This window comes from Platalea leucorodia (genome assembly GCF_965183815.1).
Source record: "Platalea leucorodia genome assembly, chromosome: 11".
NCBI classification, from domain to species: Eukaryota; Metazoa; Chordata; class Aves; order Pelecaniformes; family Threskiornithidae; genus Platalea; species Platalea leucorodia.
Genome location: NC_138833.1, coordinates 411,582 through 428,540, shown reverse-complemented (window position 1 = coordinate 428,540; position 16,959 = coordinate 411,582).

The window sequence follows — 16,959 nt, the reverse complement described above, 5'->3', positions numbered from 1 at the left end:
ATGTGGAAAAGCGCCGGAGAACCCCAGAACTGAATATTTTGGAAAAGCAGAAACGCCCAAGTTTTGTATGATGTAAAAGAAAAAAACAAAAAAGAAGAACAACAACAAACAAAAAAACCCCAAACGAAAAACCCGCACCAATTTGGGCCAAATCTGGGGTGAACCGCAGGCAGTTTGAGGGGCATTGCTGGGGATTATCTGGCGTGGATTCCTTCTCCGGAGCGGAATATCCGTTGCGGGTTATCCCAGGTGAGTTATCTGCTGTGGATTATGCCGGGTGGACCCCCTGGTGTAGGTCATCCCCACCCGTGTCCCCCCGTGCACCTTTGTACCCACACATGGCCGCCGTCCGTCCGTCCGTGTCCGTCTCCTCCCCCCGTCCTCCTCTGCGTGTCTCTCCGCCCTCCCGAGTGCTCTCCACCCGAACGTCCCCCCACACAAGGTTTTTCCCCCCGTGCGGTTTTTTTTTTTTTTTTTCCCTGGGCCGTGCCCCCCGCGTCCCCTGCCCTCCAGTCTCGCGCCCCCGCTCCCCTGCTCCACCCCTCCCCTAACCCCTTTGCTTCTGGACCCCCAGCTCCGCACGGGCCACGGGCAGCCTGGGGAGCTTCACCCCGAGCCGTTCCTTTCCCCCCTGGGCAGCAGCGGTTCTGCCGCTGCTACAGGCAGGCGCTTTCTGGACGGGCGAGGGGCTGGGACGACCGGAGGCTGCCGCACGCTCCGGTCCGAGCGAGACGCTGTTCCCGGGGGACCTGGCGCAGGGAAAGGCGAGGGACTCTCCGCGCTGCCGGCGGCTCTTCAGAAGGGAACCGCGCTCTGGTTTTAGCGGCAGAAGGTGTCGGTCGGGCAGCCGCGTAGCACTGTGCTGAGCGACGGGGCAGGCGTCTGGCTTGTTGGAGTCCAGGCGCGTTTCTCGCCTCGCAGTCTCGATGCCAAAACAAGCAGGGGGTTCAGGTTCCCAAAGCCTTTGGACGTGGGAGCAAGATGACAGCTAGGTCTCTAGCAGCACGGTATTTCAGCCGTGTTGCTTGCTGCAAATGGCTTGCAGGCCAGGAGATGTCTGAAACAAAGAAAGGGAGCGTGCCAGGGGTCTGAAACAAAGAAAGGGAGCGTGGAAGTGGTTGTTTGAAGGCGGCAAATGAGGCAGCCGAAGGAAGCGAGCGGCTCAGCCGCCGCCTCGGCGGACCAGCCCCTTCAGCCTCCCGAGTCTGGCGCGCCGCAGGCGGTCAAAGCGCAGGCGCCGCGCTCGCTGGCGGGAGCGGCAGGGAGCGCAGAGCTGCGCTGCCGTCCAGAGCGGCGAGGGAACCGGCAGGGCTCTAGGGCCATCTGGTGCGGCCAGCCGACGGGCCTCTTTGCTTTCCCTGTTTCACGTCTAATTCCTTTGCGTGCCGCAGGGCAGGGTGGTAAGTAACATCGCGCAGGTCTTATTTAAGTGGCAAGCCCTGCGCGGGAGGCCCGGGGCGTGCGCAGGATGAGCGGAGGGCACCGCGGCAGAGCCCGAGGGTCACCGGCGTATCGCTCGCTCGCAGATCGCGCGCTTGCCGGCGGTCTGCTCGCGTGCACCGCTTCCTGATAATCGTAGCTGCCCCTCTCACACAAAGCAGCTTTCAGTATCTCCTCGCGTGCCTTCAGGATGTCATCAGTGTCACTTTTTTTTTCTTTTTTTTTAATAAAATCTCTCCAGGGTCTGTTGGCTCGCTGGTGTCACTCTCCCACCCCTGATGCCACCTGCAGATGAATCCAGCAATCCCGGGGGCTTACTCTGGGGGCAAAAAAGCCGAGCCAAGGCAAAGGTATTGACCAGGTTCCCTGCGCTGCTTCCCCCGGCTGGGTCCTGGGGTGAGGGGCGGGGAGAGATAGGGCCAGCAGCCCTCTGCGAGCTGTCAAGTGCAGTGGACTGAAATGCTCGAGCCGCTTGGGTGCTTTTTGGTGGCGAGGCAATGGCTCTGGCTGCGTGGGCTGTGAGCGGGAGCAGGGGCAGAGAAGGGCGAGGCTTGTGGCCCCCCCCCCCCCCCGTAAGGCGGCGGCGGCTGCGGGCGGCCCAAGGCGGGCCGGGGTGCGAGTCCTTTGTCCCCGCGGGGAGCGCTCGGGGCGCGGGGCTCGGTGTGGTGCTGCCGCCTGGCGTCCAAAAGCGGGTACTGCAGCTCGGGTGGCGCCCGGGGGCGGTGGGGCGTTTTGGCCGTGCCTCGGTGCTGCCGCCTGGCGTCCAAAAGCGGGTACTGCAGGCCGGGAGCCGCGCAGGGGCGGTGGCGTGCACGTGATCCCCGGTGCCGGTGGCCGGTACCGGGCATGCGACAGCGCGGCGCCCGCGGGGCGATGCCGCCGCAGCCGTTGCTGCCTCCCGGTAAGGAAGCGCCGCTCTCGCCGCCCGGGAGGTGCTGGCTGCTGCTGGCACGGCCGCCTCGGCCTCCGCTGCAGCCCCGCCCCGGCCCACGCCCCCGTCCTGGTGTGGAGCGGCCCCGCCCCTAGGGACGGGCCCCGCCCCTGGAGCTCCCCGGCAGGGGAAGGGCACCACCCCTAGCGACAGGCCCCGCCCCTGGAGACCACCCCGTGCGGTGTGTCAGGGCGGAGCTTAGCAGCGGGGGGCGGAGCCGTGCGGTGGTAAGGCGGAGCTTTGCCATGTGAGGGCGGAGCTTCACCGGCGCATGCGCGGTGTGTAGGGGGCGGAGCCTTGCCGCGGGGGGGCGGAGCTTTGCCATGTGAGGGCGGAGCTTTGGCCGAGCATGCGCGCTGTGTCGGGGGTGGAGCTTAGCCGCGGGGGGCGGAGCGTTGCGGTGGTAAGGCGGAGCTTTGCCACGTGAGGGCGGAGCCTCACCGGCGCATGCGCAGTGCACGGGGGGCGGAGCTTTGCAGTGGGAGGGCGGAGCTTTGCCCTGAAGGGCGGAGCTTTGGCCGAGCATGCGTGCTGTGTCAGGGGCGGAGCTTAGCCGCGGGGGACGGAGCGCTGCCGTGTGAGGGCGGAGCTCCACGGGCGCATGCGCGCTGTGTCAGGGCGGAGCTTTGCCGCGTGGGGCGGAGCCTTGCCGCGGGGAGGGCGGAGCTTCGCTGGCGCATGCGTGGTGTGTGCAGGGCGGAGCTTTGCTGCAGAGGGCGGGGTTTGCCGCGGGGAGGGCGGAGCTTCGCCAGCGCATGCGCGGTGCGTCGGGGGCGGGAATCGCGCGGTGGGCGGAGGTTCCCCGCGCGGAGGGGCCGGGGTGAGCCCGGGGCGGAGGGGAGCGGAGCGGTCGTTGGGCTGCGGCTGCAGGCAGCGAGGAGGTGAGCGGGGAAAGCCCCGAGGAGGGCGGCGGGAGGCACGGAGCGGGGAGGGTGCGGTGCCGTGTGGGAGCCGGGCGGGCGGAGCTTCCTGGAGCCGGTCCGGGGGGGCGCCGTGCCGCGCCGCTCCGGGGCCGGGCGGCGGGGGGGGCGCCGCGCCGCGCCGAGCCGCGCCGCTCCGGGGCCGGGCGGCGGGGGGGGAGCCGCGCCGCGCCGAGCCGCGCCGCTTGTGCCGGGCGGTGGGGGGGCGCCGCGCCGAGCCGCGCCGCTCCGGGGCCGCGCGGCGGGGGGGGCGCCGAGCCGCGCCGCGCCGAGCCGCTGAGCTCCGGGGCCGCGCGGCGGGGGGGCGCCGAGCCGCGCCGCGCCGAGCCGCTGAGCTCCGGGGCCGCGCGGCGGGGGGGCGCCGCGCCGCGCCGCTCCGGGGCGGGCGGCGGGGGGGAGCCGCGCCGCGCCGAGCCGCGCCGCTTGTGCCGGGCGGTGGGGGGGCGCCGCGCCGAGCCGCTGAGCTCCGGGGCCGGGCGGTGGGGGGGCGCCGCGCCGAGCCGCTCCGCTCCGGGGCCGGGCGGTGGGGGGGGCGCCGCGCCGCGCCGAGCCGCTGAGCTCCGGGGCCGCGCGGCGGGGGGGCGCCGCGCCGAGCCGCTGAGCTCCGGGGCCGCGCGGCGGGGGGGCGCCGCGCCGAGCCGCTGAGCTCCGGGGCCGCGCGGCGGGGGGGCGCCGCGCCGAGCCGCTGAGCTCCGGGGCCGCGCGGCGGGGGGGGCGCCGCGCCGAGCCGCTGAGCTCCGGGGCCGCGCGGCGGGGGGGGCGCCGCGCCGAGCCGCTGAGCTCCGGGGCCGCGCGGCGGGGGGGCGCCGCGCCGAGCCGCTGAGCTCCGGGGCCGCGCGGCGGGGGGGCGCCGCGCCGAGCCGCTGAGCTCCGGGGCCGCGCGGCGGGGGGGGCGCCGCGCCGAGCCGCTGAGCTCCGGGGCCGCGCGGCGGGGGGGCGCCGCGCCGAGCCGCTCCGCTCCGGGGCCGGGCGGTGGGTGGGCGCCGGGTCGGCGCCGGTGGGGGGGGGCCGGCCGGAGCCGGTGGCGGGGGCTGCCCGGAGCCGCGCTGGGGGCTCGGCGGGGCTTCCACGTGCGGCGGTGGCGTAGGGAACGGTGTCCCCGCAGGGTCCAAAAGCAGGGAGGGCTGCGTCTCGCGGCATTTTGGAGCCCGGGGCTTTTGGTCGGCCACGTTGGTTCCCCGGGCCATGCCGGCAGGTGTAGTTTCTACGGCCGTGGCTGCCGGGCAAACCGCTTCTCTTTTTGCCTCCTTCTTTCCAGTGTCACCTGCGTCCCGTGCAGAAAATCCTGCGTGCTTGATTCCGCTCGCTGCTCAGGTAATGGCGCGTCTGGGGCTGCGGGAGCGGGGAGAAACACTTGCCGCTTCAAGGACGCCACGGGTGCGCCACATCAAAGCCAGAGGAAGGGCAAATCTGCTGCCCGTGCAGAAAAGCCGAGGACAAACTGCAGGTAAGAGAGCGCACCTCGTTCCTGCAGTGCTCCCTTGGGAGTTACGGATGTTTGCCTTCCAGGCAAAAGAACAGACTTTGCTCTAGGAGAAATGAAGAGCTGCCTGTTCCCTTCTTTAGGCTCCGGTGTTTCTCTTCTGGTTGGTCATGCTAATTGGATGGGCGAGCTGGAAATAGCCTTTTGTTTTGATACGCAGAAGTAAATTGTTAGTAATACGCGGTGTCAGTAGAGTTCGTTTTTGAGCACCTAGGTGCCAGTGGAAACGTAAGGAATGAAGCTCGATGGGAACTGATACTTAAGTTTAGTTTTCCGTGATTTTTCTTTGCCATTCGGGCGTGGATGGCACGGTGTCCTGTGGCTCGGTCCACGTTCTGTTCCGTGGAGCCTTCGGTCTAGGACTTTGAAGTAAGGAAGTTTGTCCTTCCAGAAAAGGGCTAGTCGCTCCTAGGATTGAGGTGTGGACTTGCAGAGTCTCTTAGGCACGTGCTCGGAATTGGAGGCGAATTTCACTTGATGTTGCTGCTGTTTGTCTTCACTTTCCTTCCTTTCCCCACGGCTCCATCAGGAGTGGGAGCTCTGAATCATCATTTTGTTTTCAGTCTCGAACACGTTTTTTTACCCAAGGAGGTGCTGCGTTTAGAAGTTAATGAGTTTTGTCACAAACGCGTCGGTCGATGCGATTGCGTTGCGATTGTTAAAACCCGCAAAATAACACCAGTCTTACGGATCTGGCCTATTTCTTCCGAACACGGATTCGTCACGTGCAAATCGGGATACGGGTCGTCTGCGCTTCGTGCTGAGACAGGGATGAGCTCCCAAAGGCAAAAAATACAAGGTCGTGGGGGTTGGTTTTGTTTGTATTTGGGGGCGGGGGGGGGTGGATTTAAAAGAAAAAAAAGAGCGCAGTGTTGACTGGTGGCAGCCTGCAGGGCTCTTTTGCTGCCCGACCTCTCCTTTTCCTCTCTTGAACTCCTCTTTCGTGGCTGTAATTGTCGTTTGGAGAAGTTCAGAAGAGCGGTTCAGTGACTTGCCTGGGTCCGTGTGCCAGTAATACCGGGAAGGGAAGCGCTTGAACCGGTAGCAAATCAAGTTGGCTACAAGCAGAGGTTCTGAAGGAAGAACAACGATAACAGGAAGCAAATAGCAAGTTCCCAAAACATGGGCGCGTGTCAAACGCATCCGAGTTTTATGGCCAAATGTTGTTTGGCAATATGTTCCAAACGGCTATTTTTTCCTTCCCTCGGTTGTAGTCTTTGCAAAACTTCACAAAACCAGGAAGCTTGGGACTCCTACCCAGCTTTATGCTACGGGTTTTTTTTTTCCTCTCTCAGCAGAGTGTCAGCTGCCGCCGTTTCACCGTGGTCGCCCTTTCTTCTGCCGTGAAAGTGCAAGACGGACGGAAAGGCTCCATAGCGGTCTGCGAGTACAAGGTACGTCCGCGATGCGTGTCCGCGTTTTTCCTAAGGCGCTTGTAGTACGGACTTCAAAGTTAACGTCAAGAATGTGCCGGCTCTCCTTCCTTCTGTAGTTTTTCTAGGAACTGTTTTAACGCAGATACTAAAAGTCAAAGGAGGTCTGCGCTGGAGCGTGTTAACGCCTGTGTAAAGTCGGCTTCCCTCCGTTTATTTTGCCTTCCTGAAAGCGCAATCTTGTGTTTCTGTGCGCTTACTAGGAAATGCTATTGGGAAAATAATTGCATCGTAAAAGAGGAAAGACAATGTTTGTGAGAGTTCAGGTGTTCGGAAGAAACAGGCTTTGTTTTTGTCATAAAAGCTGTGTGCTTTTTCAGTCACAAAGTTTTTAAAATATCTTACAGTAGGTCTTGAAAAGCTTACTGCGATACTAGCGTCCGTACTAAAAGCGATCAAGGTCCAAGGAGAGACGTGGACAAAAGAGGAGGAATCGGCGTCGCTTTCCCAAGAAGCATTGCCAGCCTTGTAAGTAGCGACAGCGAGTCCTGACGTGGTTTCGGTGAGTTACTGCTTCGGCAGCATCCTTTTTTCTTAACCTACAGCGTGTGATTTCTTACTTCAGCTGGAAAGAGATTTTCCAGAATGGAAATCTTTCTCATTCAAAGAAGTTGTGTTTTATGAGCTCCCCATCAGAGTGGGGATCTTCAGAGATGATGCGCTTGGCAGTGGAAGTCAGCAGCAGCAAGACTTTCCACTCTCTTAAAAAAAAAAAAAAAAAAAAAAAAAAAAAGTCCGTTTGCTTCCGAAGACCCGAGCACAGCACGTCTTCCAGAAGTTGATGGCATCGCTGGTTCTCAGTTGCAACAGCCGAGATGTCATCAACACGCGTTCCTCTGCATGCTTCGGCGCAGCCAGAAGCGTTAGCAAATCTGCCGGTCCTTTTTGGTAGCCTTACGCGTTGCAGCCCCGGGGATTGGATTCTGCCCCCAAAGTAAAACCGTATGGGGGATCTCTTCTGTCATGGATTTTTCTCTCCTAGGTGTAACTTTAGGAAAAAAAAGTTAAAATTGGATCTACAAACTGCCTTGCGTTGTTTCAGCTGTAACTGCCAACTAGCTGCGGCGTACAATTGCTTAGGTGTGTTTAAGCAGTTAGGTATTTGTTCTAAACGTTGACCAGGAGAGGCAACTGAACGTTACGGGGTGTTTTCCCCCCCGCTCTTTTGACGGAGTGCTCTGAAGTACTTTCTGTCTGGCTTTCAAGGGTGCGTTTCCCTGGCAGTTCAGCAGTTTCCTTGGCAGTTCAGCAGCATCTCTCTTGGGCGGCGCGGCTGGCCAGATGTCGCTCCTAATGACGTAAGGCGCAAAAAACCCCTGGTCAAATGATAACTGCGTATCTTGGAGACAGATAATCTACTGGTATCGATTCACAGCTGTGCAAGTTAAATTAATGCCAAAGGAAAATCCAGTCCTTCTCCAGCAGAAGTATTTTTATTGGATGTTTATAAACACACGCACAGCTTTTTTAGTATGAAGCGAATTGCTGCGATTTGTCCTTTGCTTTTCCTTTTCCCCTCGAAAGCGTTACGCTTCGCTTCCAGCTTTGTCGACCGAGCCAGCAAGATGTGCAGCAGCAGCTGCGAGGGCCGTAGCTGTTGCGGCGGACCTATAAGCGTAGATTCTGATTGCGGTACGCCCTCGCCCTGCAGCCTCGCAGGGTCGTCTCCCTGCAGCCGTGCCGTAAGGAAGGGGTGAGACGTTTTCCAACGCCGGCAAGAGCGTGTGCTTGTATGCGAAGAACGTGTTTGGAATCGTACCGGTTAGTCTTAATGCTGATGGGAAGCGTTCAGGTCGCTCTAGCTTTTAAAGGATGTCTTGTATTTGGAGCTGACCTGCTTACCTCGAATCCTCCTTGAGCTCAACTGCTCTCCTCTCCCTTGCTCTGACTGAATTCTTCTACTCGCTGCTGTGCTATTTTTTTCACATGCTGAAATATCGCTTGGGCTTTTTGTTTTTCAGGTGTCTTGTTGCAAGCGTCTCGTGATGCTCGCTAGGTACCCCCCGGCCCAGGTTGGCCTGCCTGTCGTGAAGCGTCCCGAGGGTAAGGGGCCGGCCCCGTGCCTGGAGGCTCCCGGCTCTGTCTCCGGCGGGTGCCCCGCGGGTGCGGCAGCGAGGGCTGCGTGGTGGGGCGAGTCCCGGGCCAAGAGGGAGCGGGGAGGTTCGTTGCCCCGGGGAGCCCGTCCCAGCGCGGGAACGGAGGGGGAGCACGGCAGAGCAGAGCCTGAGCGAGAGGTGCGGCACCGTCCCCCGGCAGGCTCCCCCCGCGGCGTGGGGCAGCCGCCGGCTTGCGGGACAGGGGCCGGGGGGGGCTGCAGCCGTTTGGGGGGGCTGCCCCCATTTTATTTTTCTGGCGGAGCTCCCCTTTTCGGGGGGGCGCCTACATATGTAAATGGCATTATTAAAGTAGCTGTTTTCCTTGTTTTGTGCCTTTTTTGGGGGGGTGATTAAAAAGTGTGGAGGCATGTGGAGGGGCCTGGGGGGTGATGATGTCATTTGGGGCCCCCCAACGTCACTGGGGGCGGGGGCGTGATGATGAAACAGAGGAGCAGGTGAGTGGGGGATGAAGGTGTCACGGGGAGGTTTCCCCCCAGAGAAGGGGGGTCACAGCCCCAAAATGCCTGAAAACTCGTGTGTGTGTGTGTGATTAACCATGTTAAGAACTGGAAATATGGGTGCGAGGCATTGCAGTAGAGAAAAATCTCTCGCCTTTATATATATATATATTGAAAAATAATATTCGTTTTTATGTGTGTATATATATACATATGTAAAAGGATTTCAAAATACAAACCTGTACCTGCTATGTTATAGAAATTATTAAAAAATCTCAATGGAGATAGATAGGGTTTTAAAATAAAAAAGAACTTGTCTCTATGTTAAGAAATAAAGGAGTTTAAAATGCAAAAAGAGATGATGTAGGTGAAGGAATTTAAACCAGAAGTCAGTCTGGATAGGTAGAGGTACCTACGCTTACCCTGTGTCACCGAGTAAGCCTAAGTAGGTATCCCGTGTAATCGAAGTAAAGGTTCTATGGAAGTGTAAACAGATAACTAAGTCTAAAGAGGTAGGATTGTAAGTAGATACCGAAGTCTAAAGAGAGAAGTCGAAGATATCAGAGTGTCAAAATATGCAAGTCCAAGAGCAAAATATCCAATATCCAAGAGCAACACAGTTTGGGGCTCCCAGGAAAGCTGAATCCGCCTGGATTTGTGCAGCTGGAAAGCAAGCACAAACACACCACACCGCACACGCACGCACTCACACCCCCCACGCCCCCCCGCATTTTAACGCAGAAAACCAAAAATGACCCATTGTTATGATGTGGAAAAGCGCCGGAGAACCCCAGAACTGAATATTTTGGAAAAGCAGAAACGCCCAAGTTTTGTATGATGTAAAAGAAAAAAACAAAAAAGAACAACAACAACAAACAAAAAAACCCCAAACGAAAAACCCGCACCAATTTGGGCCAAATCTGGGGTGAACCGCAGGCAGTTTGAGGGGCATTGCTGGGGATTATCTGGCGTGGATTCCTTCTCCGGAGCGGAATATCCGTTGCGGGTTATCCCAGGTGAGTTATCTGCTGTGGATTATGCCGGGTGGACCCCCTGGTGTAGGTCATCCCCACCCGTGTCCCCCCGTGCACCTTTGTACCCACACATGGCCGCCGTCCGTCCGTCCGTGTCCGTCTCCTCCCCCCGTCCTCCTCTGCGTGTCTCTCCGCCCTCCCGAGTGCTCTCCACCCGAACGTCCCCCCACACAAGGTTTTTCCCCCCGTGCGGTTTTTTTTTTTTTTTTCCCTGGGCCGTGCCCCCCGCGTCCCCTGCCCTCCAGTCTCGCGCCCCCGCTCCCCTGCTCCACCCCTCCCCTAACCCCTTTGCTTCTGGACCCCCAGCTCCGCACGGGCCACGGGCAGCCTGGGGAGCTTCACCCCGAGCCGTTCCTTTCCCCCCTGGGCAGCAGCGGTTCTGCCGCTGCTACAGGCAGGCGCTTTCTGGACGGGCGAGGGGCTGGGACGACCGGAGGCTGCCGCACGCTCCGGTCCGAGCGAGACGCTGTTCCCGGGGGACCTGGCGCAGGGAAAGGCGAGGGACTCTCCACGCTGCCGGCGGCTCTTCAGAAGGGAACCGCGCTCTGGTTTTAGCGGCAGAAGGTGTCGGTCGGGCAGCCGCGTAGCACTGTGCTGAGCGACGGGGCAGGCGTCTGGCTTGTTGGAGTCCAGGCGCGTTTCTCGCCTCGCAGTCTCGATGCCAAAACAAGCAGGGGGTTCAGGTTCCCAAAGCCTTTGGACGTGGGAGCAAGATGACAGCTAGGTCTCTAGCAGCACGGTATTTCAGCCGTGTTGCTTGCTGCAAATGGCTTGCAGGCCAGGAGATGTCTGAAACAAAGAAAGGGAGCGTGCCAGGGGTCTGAAACAAAGAAAGGGAGCGTGGAAGTGGTTGTTTGAAGGCGGCAAATGAGGCAGCCGAAGGAAGCGAGCGGCTCAGCCGCCGCCTCGGCGGACCAGCCCCTTCAGCCTCCCGAGTCTGGCGCGCCGCAGGCGGTCAAAGCGCAGGCGCCGCGCTCGCTGGCGGGAGCGGCAGGGAGCGCAGAGCTGCGCTGCCGTCCAGAGCGGCGAGGGAACCGGCAGGGCTCTAGGGCCATCTGGTGCGGCCAGCCGACGGGCCTCTTTGCTTTCCCTGTTTCACGTCTAATTCCTTTGCGTGCCGCAGGGCAGGGTGGTAAGTAACATCGCGCAGGTCTTATTTAAGTGGCAAGCCCTGCGCGGGAGGCCCGGGGCGTGCGCAGGATGAGCGGAGGGCACCGCGGCAGAGCCCGAGGGTCACCGGCGTATCGCTCGCTCGCAGATCGCGCGCTTGCCGGCGGTCTGCTCGCGTGCACCGCTTCCTGATAATCGTAGCTGCCCCTCTCACACAAAGCAGCTTTCAGTATCTCCTCGCGTGCCTTCAGGATGTCATCAGTGTCACTTTTTTTTTCTTTTTTTTTAATAAAATCTCTCCAGGGTCTGTTGGCTCGCTGGTGTCACTCTCCCACCCCTGATGCCACCTGCAGATGAATCCAGCAATCCCGGGGGCTTACTCTGGGGGCAAAAAAGCCGAGCCAAGGCAAAGGTATTGACCAGGTTCCCTGCGCTGCTTCCCCCGGCTGGGTCCTGGGGTGAGGGGCGGGGAGAGATAGGGCCAGCAGCCCTCTGCGAGCTGTCAAGTGCAGTGGACTGAAATGCTCGAGCCGCTTGGGTGCTTTTTGGTGGCGAGGCAATGGCTCTGGCTGCGTGGGCTGTGAGCGGGAGCAGGGGCAGAGAAGGGCGAGGCTTGTGGCCCCCCCCCCCCCCCGTAAGGCGGCGGCGGCTGCGGGCGGCCCAAGGCGGGCCGGGGTGCGAGTCCTTTGTCCCCGCGGGGAGCGCTCGGGGCGCGGGGCTCGGTGTGGTGCTGCCGCCTGGCGTCCAAAAGCGGGTACTGCAGCTCGGGTGGCGCCCGGGGGCGGTGGGGCGTTTTGGCCGTGCCTCGGTGCTGCCGCCTGGCGTCCAAAAGCGGGTACTGCAGGCCGGGAGCCGCGCAGGGGCGGTGGCGTGCACGTGATCCCCGGTGCCGGTGGCCGGTACCGGGCATGCGACAGCGCGGCGCCCGCGGGGCGATGCCGCCGCAGCCGTTGCTGCCTCCCGGTAAGGAAGCGCCGCTCTCGCCGCCCGGGAGGTGCTGGCTGCTGCTGGCACGGCCGCCTCGGCCTCCGCTGCAGCCCCGCCCCGGCCCACGCCCCCGTCCTGGTGTGGAGCGGCCCCGCCCCTAGGGACGGGCCCCGCCCCTGGAGCTCCCCGGCAGGGGAAGGGCACCACCCCTAGCGACAGGCCCCGCCCCTGGAGACCACCCCGTGCGGTGTGTCAGGGCGGAGCTTAGCAGCGGGGGGCGGAGCCGTGCGGTGGTAAGGCGGAGCTTTGCCATGTGAGGGCGGAGCTTCACCGGCGCATGCGCGGTGTGTAGGGGGCGGAGCCTTGCCGCGGGGGGGCGGAGCTTTGCCATGTGAGGGCGGAGCTTTGGCCGAGCATGCGCGCTGTGTCGGGGGCGGAGCTTAGCCGCGGGGGGCGGAGCGTTGCGGTGGTAAGGCGGAGCTTTGCCACGTGAGGGCGGAGCCTCACCGGCGCATGCGCAGTGCACGGGGGGCGGAGCTTTGCAGTGGGAGGGCGGAGCTTTGCCCTGAAGGGCGGAGCTTTGGCCGAGCATGCGTGCTGTGTCAGGGGCGGAGCTTAGCCGCGGGGGGCGGAGCGCTGCCGTGTGAGGGCGGAGCTCCACGGGCACATGCGCGCTGTGTCAGGGCGGAGCTTTGCCGCGTGGGGCGGAGCCTTGCCGCGGGGAGGGCGGAGCTTCGCTGGCGCATGCGTGGTGTGTGCAGGGCGGAGCTTTGCTGCAGAGGGCGGGGTTTGCCGCGGGGAGGGCGGAGCTTCGCCAGCGCATGCGCGGTGCGTCGGGGGCGGGAATCGCGCGGTGGGCGGAGGTTCCCCGCGCGGAGGGGCCGGGGTGAGCCCGGGGCGGAGGGGAGCGGAGCGGTCGTTGGGCTGCGGCTGCAGGCAGCGAGGAGGTGAGCGGGGAAAGCCCCGAGGAGGGCGGCGGGAGGCACGGAGCGGGGAGGGTGCGGTGCCGTGTGGGAGCCGGGCGGGCGGAGCTTCCTGGAGCCGGTCCGGGGGGGCGCCGTGCCGCGCCGCTCCGGGGCCGGGCGGCGGGGGGGGCGCCGCGCCGCGCCGAGCCGCGCCGCTCCGGGGCCGGGCGGCGGGGGGGAGCCGCGCCGCGCCGAGCCGCGCCGCTTGTGCCGGGCGGTGGGGGGGGCGCCGCGCCGAGCCGCTGAGCTCCGGGGCCGGGCGGTGGGGGGGGCGCCGAGCTGCGCCGAGCCGCTGAGCTCCGGGGCCGCGCGGCGGGGGGGGCGCCGAGCCGCGCCGCGCCGAGCCGCTGAGCTCCGGGGCCGCGCGGCGGGGGGGGCGCCGAGCCGCGCCGCGCCGAGCCGCTGAGCTCCGGGGCCGCGCGGCGGGGGGGGCGCCGCGCCGCGCCGCTCCGGGGCGGGCGGCGGGGGGGAGCCGCGCCGCGCCGAGCCGCGCCGCTTGTGCCGGGCGGTGGGGGGGCGCCGCGCCGAGCCGCTGAGCTCCGGGGCCGCGCGGCGGGGGGGGCGCCGCGCCGAGCCGCTGAGCTCCGGGGCCGCGCGGCGGGGGGGGCGCCGCGCCGAGCCGCTGAGCTCCGGGGCCGCGCGGCGGGGGGGGCGCCGCGCCGAGCCGCTGAGCTCCGGGGCCGCGCGGCGGGGGGGGCGCCGCGCCGAGCCGCTCCGCTCCGGGGCCGGGCGGTGGGTGGGCGCCGGGTCGGCGCCGGTGGGGGGGGGGCCGGCCGGAGCCGGTGGCGGGGGCTGCCCGGAGCCGCGCTGGGGGCTCGGCGGGGCTTCCACGTGCGGCGGTGGCGTAGGGAACGGTGTCCCCGCAGGGTCCAAAAGCAGGGAGGGCTGCGTCTCGCGGCATTTTGGAGCCCGGGGCTTTTGGTCGGCCACGTTGGTTCCCCGGGCCATGCCGGGAGGTGTAGTTTCTACGGCCGTGGCTGCCGGGCAAACCGCTTCTCTTTTTGCCTCCTTCTTTCCAGTGTCACCTTCTGCGTCCCGTGCAGAAAATCCTGCGTGCTTGATTCCGCTCGCTGCTCAGGTAATGGCGCGTCTGGGGCTGCGGGAGCGGGGAGAAACACTTGCCGCTTCAAGGACGCCACGGGTGCGCCACATCAAAGCCAGAGGAAGGGCAAATCTGCTGCCCGTGCAGAAAAGCCGAGGACAAACTGCAGGTAAGAGAGCGCACCTCGTTCCTGCAGTGCTCCCTTGGGAGTTACGGATGTTTGCCTTCCAGGCAAAAGAACAGACTTTGCTCTAGGAGAAATGAAGAGCTGCCTGTTCCCTTCTTTAGGCTCCGGTGTTTCTCTTCTGGTTGGTCGTGCTAATTGGATGGGCGAGCTGGAAATAGCCTTTTGTTTTGATACGCAGAAGTAAATTGTTAGTAATACGCGGTGTCAGTAGAGTTCGTTTTTGAGCACCTAGGTGCCAGTGGAAACGTAAGGAATGAAGCTCGATGGGAACTGATACTTAAGTTTAGTTTTCCGTGATTTTTCTTTGCCATTCGGGCGTGGATGGCACGGTGTCCTGTGGCTCGGTCCACGTTCTGTTCCGTGGAGCCTTCGGTCTAGGACTTTGAAGTAAGGAAGTTTGTCCTTCCAGAAAAGGGCTAGTCGCTCCTAGGATTGAGGTGTGGACTTGCAGAGTCTCTTAGGCACGTGCTCGGAATTGGAGGCGAATTTCACTTGATGTTGCTGCTGTTTGTCTTCACTTTCCTTCCTTTCCCCACGGCTCCATCAGGAGTGGGAGCTCTGAATCATCATTTTGTTTTCAGTCTCGAACACGTTTTTTTACCCAAGGAGGTGCTGCGTTTAGAAGTTAATGAGTTTTGTCACAAACGCGTCGGTCGATGCGATTGCGTTGCGATTGTTAAAACCCGCAAAATAACACCAGTCTTACGGATCTGGCCTATTTCTTCCGAACACGGATTCGTCACGTGCAAATCGGGATACGGGTCGTCTGCGCTTTGTGCTGAGACAGGGATGAGCTTCCAAAGGCAAAAAATACAAGGTCGTGGGGGTTGTTGTTGTTTGTGTTTGGGGGCGGGGGGGGGTGGATTTAAAAGAAAAAAAAGAGCGCAGTGTTGACTGGTGGCAGCCTGCAGGGCTCTTTTGCTGCCCGACCTCTCCTTTTCCTCTCTTGAACTCCTCTTTCGTGGCTGTAATTGTCGTTTGGAGAAGTTCAGAAGAGCGGTTCAGTGACTTGCCTGGGTCCGTGTGCCAGTAATACCGGGAAGGGAAGCGCTTGAACCGGTAGCAAATCAAGTTGGCTACAAGCAGAGGTTCTGAAGGAAGAACAACGATAACAGGAAGCAAATAGCAAGTTCCCAAAACATGGGCGCGTGTCAAACGCATCCGAGTTTTATGGCCAAATGTTGTTTGGCAATATGTTCCAAACGGCTATTTTTTCCTTCCCTCGGTTGTAGTCTTTGCAAAACTTCACAAAACCAGGAAGCTTGGGACTCCTACCCAGCTTTATGCTACGGGTTTTTTTTTTCCTCTCTCAGCAGAGTGTCAGCTGCCGCCGTTTCACCGTGGTCGCCCTTTCTTCTGCCGTGAAAGTGCAAGACGGACGGAAAGGCTCCATAGCGGTCTGCGAGTACAAGGTACGTCCGCGATGCGTGTCCGCGTTTTTCCTAAGGCGCTTGTAGTACGGACTTCAAAGTTAACGTCAAGAATGTGCCGGCTCTCCTTCCTTCTGTAGTTTTTCTAGGAACTGTTTTAACGCAGATACTAAAAGTCAAAGGAGGTCTGCGCTGGAGCGTGTTAACGCCTGTGTAAAGTCGGCTTCCCTCCGTTTATTTTGCCTTCCTGAAAGCGCAATCTTGTGTTTCTGTGCGCTTACTAGGAAATGCTATTGGGAAAATAATTGCATCGTAAAAGAGGAAAGACAATGTTTGTGAGAGTTCAGGTGTTCGGAAGAAACAGGCTTTGTTTTTGTCATAAAAGCTGTGTGCTTTTTCAGTCACAAAGTTTTTAAAATATCTTACAGTAGGTCTTGAAAAGCTTACTGCGATACTAGCGTCCGTACTAAAAGCGATCAAGGTCCAAGGAGAGACGTGGACAAAAGAGGAGGAATCGGCGTCGCTTTCCCAAGAAGCATTGCCAGCCTTGTAAGTAGCGACAGCGAGTCCTGACGTGGTTTCGGTGAGTTACTGCTTCGGCAGCATCCTTTTTTCTTAACCTACAGCGTGTGATTTCTTACTTCAGCTGGAAAGAGATTTTCCAGAATGGAAATCTTTCTCATTCAAAGAAGTTGTGTTTTATGAGCTCCCCATCAGAGTGGGGATCTTCAGAGATGATGCGCTTGGCAGTGGAAGTCAGCAGCAGCAAGACTTTCCACTCTCTTAAAAAAAAAAAAAAAAAAAAAAAAAAAGTCCGTTTGCTTCCGAAGACCCGAGCACAGCACGTCTTCCAGAAGTTGATGGCATCGCTGGTTCTCAGTTGCAACAGCGAGATGTCATCAACACGCGTTCCTCTGCATGCTTCGGTGCAGCCAGAAGCGTTAGCAAATCTGCCGGTCCTTTTTGGTAGCCTTACGCGTTGCAGCCCCGGGGATTGGATTCTGCCCCCAAAGTAAAACCGTATGGGGGATCTCTTCTGTCATGGATTTTTCTCTCCTAGATGTAACTTTAGGAAAAAAAAGTTAAAATTGGATCTACAAACTGCCTTGCGTTGTTTCAGCTGTAACTGCCAACTAGCTGCGGCGTACAATTGCTTAGGTGTGTTTAAGCAGTTAGGTATTTGTTCTAAACGTTGACCAGGAGAGGCAACTGAACGTTACGGGGTGTTTTCCCCCCCGCTCTTTTGACGGAGTGCTCTGAAGTACTTTCTGTCTGGCTTTCAAGGGTGCGTTTCCCTGGCAGTTCAGCAGTTTCCTTGGCAGTTCAGCAGCATCTCTCTTGGGCGGCGCGGCTGGCCAGATGTCGCTCCTAATGACGTAAGGCGCAAAAAACCCCTGGTCAAATGATAACTGCGTATCTTGGAGACAGATAATCTACTGGTATCGATTCACAGCTGTGCAAGTTAAATTAATGCCAAAGGAAAATCCAGTCCTTCTCCAGCAGAAGTATTTTTATTGGATGTTTATAAACACACGCACAGCTTTTTTAGTATGAAGCGAATTG